This window comes from Etheostoma spectabile, chromosome 3 (assembly GCF_008692095.1).
Source record: "Etheostoma spectabile isolate EspeVRDwgs_2016 chromosome 3, UIUC_Espe_1.0, whole genome shotgun sequence".
In the NCBI taxonomy this organism is placed as follows: Eukaryota; Metazoa; Chordata; class Actinopteri; order Perciformes; family Percidae; genus Etheostoma; species Etheostoma spectabile.
Window position 1 is genome coordinate 9,376,195 of NC_045735.1, and position 5,179 is coordinate 9,381,373.

The 5,179-nt window shown below is 38.3% G+C and overlaps 1 pseudogene; it reads right to left on the reverse strand.

Annotated features, from left to right (window-relative positions):
• Positions 1-3,544: 3,544 nt before the first annotated feature.
• On the reverse strand, positions 3,545-5,048 carry LOC116681147 (collagenase 3-like; annotated as a pseudogene).
• Between the last annotated feature and the right edge of the window lie 131 nt (positions 5,049-5,179).

A 5,179-nucleotide genomic window follows, 5' to 3' on the forward strand; every position in this document is an offset into this window, starting at 1 on the left:
ACATCAGTGTCTGTGTAGACTGTGTGAGACAACAAAGGTAATTATTTCCCCCTGTCACAACAGTGGAATTCCTTAACTTTAAAAGAAAAGGCTGGTAATGACCACTAGAATTGTACATTTTGAAAATGTTTATATTGTCCTAAATAAAATCCGTATTTTTTTACTGTGTGATCAATTCACATTTGATACAAAAGCACTCTTTTGTAGAGTTAACTTAAATTGCTGCACTGACAACAATAAGGAGACGTCAAACAGAAGAATGTGAATGCATGTGTTACAATTGTAGTAATTATCAACATACTTTTGGAAAATGTCTGGTAATGACAATGCTTTGCTAAGTATGTGACTGTGCGTCAAGTGCTGTAGTCAAGGTAGATATAAAGCTGTTACCTCGCCAGAGACAACCCAAACCAAACACTCTGCATTGAGAAATATAGAGTACAAACATGTGGTGGCATGTTGATTGGTCATGGGTGAAATGCTCGTCTGCATCCAGTTAGTGATGTCATGTGTATTGCATAGCAAACGTTGTGTCCACACACTTCTATATCCTGTGGAGATAAATATTTTTGGAGTAACCTCATTGCTGAAAAGGTGGTTAACAGAGTGCTCCTGACTCATGGCAGGGGAAGTTGGCAGCTAGGGGGATTTTTGCTGTTATTTTAAAATTTACTGACAAACACGCACACAAAAATATGGAAACATATATTCACTACAGATCTGGGTTGTGGCCCACTGTTTGTATACAACAGAGAAATAGAGTTGTATGACCTATATTGTAGTGGCAGGTCTGAAGACTCACACCTGTGAGCCACAAACTACACACTCTATAGTGTACTGAATTATGTTCCTCTTACTGAGATTATTTCCCAAAATTATTATTTACCATTTAAGGGCAAAATAAATCTAAATTTTCTAACCATATTACATGATGGTGGCGCCAGAGGAAACCACATGTTGTTTATCCTCTGTATAACTAGTGGTATTGGACTCTCCTACTCTTATCTACAAATGAGAAATAACAATGCTAACAATTTTGTATTTCATTCTTGATGTATTAGAAAATATGAGAGGAAATGATTTTATATTACAGTTTATACAGCACGTCCTTGCCGACATGACATATGAATCAATTGGCTCCAATTTGTTTATAAAATGAGTCAGAACAAACCGGAAGCTGCATTTACATTTAGCTGATTTAGTGACTAACTTACTTAATTACTGTACAACACTGCGGAGATGGATCTGGCAATGCAATTGACTAACTGAATGTTGTTTTGTGCCTGTAACTACTTCAAACGGCTTTTACAATAAAGGTCCTGCAGGAAAAGCACTTTAAGGATCTGTATGTGAATTTTTGGTGTTTTCTTTTGACAATTTTTAGCATTTAATTTAGAATGTTAATTTGAAGACTCTGTACAATGTGGCTCAATGTTTCCTGTAATAATAACAACAATGATGATAATAATAATAATAATAATGATAATTGTAATAATAAGTTATACTTTTTTAATCCCGCAAGGGGCATTACAATGTTTACACAGGCCTGAAACACACACACATGCTCATTATCTATTCATGCACTAATGGAGAGATGTCAGAATGAGGGGGCTGCAGCTGTCAATGGCCAGGCGCCCTAAAAATGGGGGTTTGGTGCCTTGCTCTAGAGCACCTTGGCAGAGCCTAGAAGGGGAACTGACACCTCTTTTGCCACCCCCAAATGAGACAGAATATACAGCATAGACATTTAAATCCATGACACACACAGCTTACCATATTGAATCAACACACATTATTAACAACAGACTGAGGAAACATCATTAAAGTTTATTATACAGACATCGTGACTTGAATGTATCACACAACTACACAACCACAATAGCATTAATGCCAGCAAACATATTCATTGTATTTCTCTTTGGAGAAAAGCATCTGCCAAAAAAATGAAACATAATATAATGACAGAGCCTGGTCAGTGAGCCACAATATGAATCAGCTAGCTTACAGTAAAGAGAGGATGTTCGATCACGCAGATACAAAGATGTATCACAAATGATACAGTACACTGTCGAAACTGTAATTTTATCTTTGCACATTGCAAGTTCACAAAAAAACAGTCAATAAGACAAAATTAAAATGCTGAGCAACAGCAAATATTCAAACCACAATGACTGCACTGGTCTAAGGTCAGGCCGACTCAGCCAACTACTCCATGTGCTGAAGAGATACCACAGGAGGGCAGCAGAGACAGTTTTTGGAGGGGGAGCTGGTCCCATGCCACCTCTTGTCATGCCCTATAACCTTATGCTGAAATGCAAAATTTAAATACATACAGCACACAAAACTTTGATGTCAGATTTTCTCCATCATCAAAAGAGCCTAAACATATTTTTGATTTGAAATCTAGTCTTATTTTTTGCATTAGGGCCGAATTGTATTGATGGTTAGCATTTAGTTGTTTACGTTGCACACAGGTTGTGCAATGACCTCATGTACAGTGGGGCTCAAAACTTTGGGTACCCCAGGTAAAAATGTGTATTAATGTGCATAAAGAAGCCAAGAAAACATGGAAAAATCTCTAAAAGCTATCAAATGACAGATTAGACATTTGTATAATTTGTCACAAAAAAATAGATTTTATTTCCATCATTTACACTTTCAAAATAACAGAAAACAAAAAAATGGCGTCTGCACAAGCTTTGGCACCCTGCAGAGTTTCTAGCATGCACCGCCCCCTTTGGAAAGCTGAGACCTGACAGCGTCATGGATTGTTCTCAGTCATCGTCTGGAAAGATTATTTAAATGCCCAGACTCATCTGACCTTGCCCCAACAATCAGCACCATGGGTTCTTCTAAGCAGTTGTCTAGAAAACTGACCTCACAAAGCAGGAGAAGGCTACAAGAACATAGCAAAGCGTTTTTAGTTGGTAAGCCGTTTTTAGGACATTACTTTTTATGCAATCTTGTATGTTTGAATTCCCTCAAAATGTCACTAAACAGGACATTACTTCACATTCAGCTCTTCAGCACTTCGACATAAGAGACATGAGACAAGCTTTAATTTTTCTGCTTTTATTGTGATTCACACAATTTACAAAAATCTAAAAACAAACAAGAAAATATTAAACTGCTGCACTCTCTGTTGAAATACTATGCTAGTTCAACACATAGTCAAACAATGAGTTTACAAAACAGCTAAACCGTCACTGACAAGAACTTAACCTGCTAAGGATCTTCCTGTCCATAGAACACTACAAATATAAGATCTAAATAATAGCAATTATCCAGGAAATATATCTCTGAGGAATTTTCCAGCTATTTCTGAACACTTACACTTTTTTACGTACAGGTGTCCGCACTAGTAAAAAATAACTTTGACTGTATCAGGTCAACCTCGTCTCCATTTCCCTGCTTTCAATGAACTCATCTTCCTATTTCCATGGTTAACATTTGAGTATTTTGTTTATGTGAAAATGTGTTTTGTCCCATGATGCAACATTTTTTTCATGCCATCACTGTCGTTTGCAGACCAGCTCATCAGCAGTTAGAAAGGGTGGGTCCTCATGATGCGAATGACCTTCCTTGATTTGTAAGGTACTCATACTGTTGTGTTCATGGAAGAAATACAAGAGTCCTGAAAGAAAAAAGAATGGGATATCACTTAGGAAAAGCAGTATATTGGTTGTCCTGGAAAATAGTATACTTTGGCATGCTTTAACTATAAACTATAAATTTAAATGTGGTAATTGAGGCTCCATTATACCATGGTGATAAGAAGCTGCGTCGACCTCGTCAGCCATCCCAGGAAAATCTTCCTCAATGGATCGTGGGTAGCCGCTGTCCTGGTGCCTGTGCTTCATCATAGCTGTAGGTGACAAAGAAACGCAAAAAATGTTGATGAAATACAGAATTAAATGGCAGAATGACAGAAGAATTGTTTTGTGCATATTTAAATACTTTAAAACATGACGTCATACTCATCACCGCACACCTCCAATAATCCTCATCAGTGAAGAGAAGAGTTTTCCCTGTGTCTCCATGTGCACGGCTGCATCTATTTTTCTTATTTTCTTGGAAAACCAAGTTTGTGTATTGTACTTTGGAACCATTCACAAGGTTAATCCATTCAAAGCCCACATCTGGATACCTGTTGAAACACACTGATTTATACTAATTAATAATATAATAGCAACAATAATATGTATAACCCACCACAATATGATAACAAATCCTTCTCTGGATTCTCGTACGCTGCATCCACCTTGTTGGGGATGGTGGGCCACGTGGACTTATTAGTGTTTGCTCAGGTCCGGCATCTGAGGATGGAGACGCCAGTAGAATCTGCAACAGAGCGTGGGGTGTTGAAAATACATAGCGATAAATAGATTGACAACATGCAAGTCTTAATGTGGAGTAATTGTTTGGGTCCAGAGTAATCAACTCTTTTATACACCATGCATCTCCTAATGCACCTTCTTTGAAGATGATCGTTTCCCCTCTAAGCTCGGTCACAGCATCAAAACTGAGCATGGGGTCACATTTGTTTGGTGCATCAGGCTTTGTCTTCACTTTTCTTGGGTTTGGGTTTGGGCCTGTGATCAACACTCTGGCATCAACCTATAGTTCACACATTTTCGTGCAAAAATAAGTCTAATGCTTAAGCACAACATTAATTACTCGATTTGACTTGACTAAAGTTGTTAGTTTGGAATCAGTTTGAATCTGAAGACAGATCATGTATTTTCTCACCATAGAGAGCTTGAATGCCTTCAATGTCATCCTACCAGCGGGTAGCCTGTAGTGTATGATGATGGGTACATCGGGCGCCAGCGTCTGCCGAGTGGGACTACCAGGCGTGGCCCAACTCATGGGCCGCCACTAAAACAGTTTTGTAACTGCAAAGAAGAGATGCTCAGCTTAATCATTACAGATTTAGTTTAAGGGCTTATGTTGTACATTTTTACATGTCTCTTACCTGATGATCTTTTGTCCAGTTCATCCTCATCAAAGTGTGCCTCCTCCGAGACCTTGGCCGGTGGGGTAGGCATGACATCGATCCCTCAGGCCCATCAAAGGTTTGTTATCTCCATGCCTACAGATAGATCAAATTTTAAACATGTTGACAGAATGCACATAATTCTTCTTTAGACTTTGATCACAGGTCAGTGCAGAAAAATGT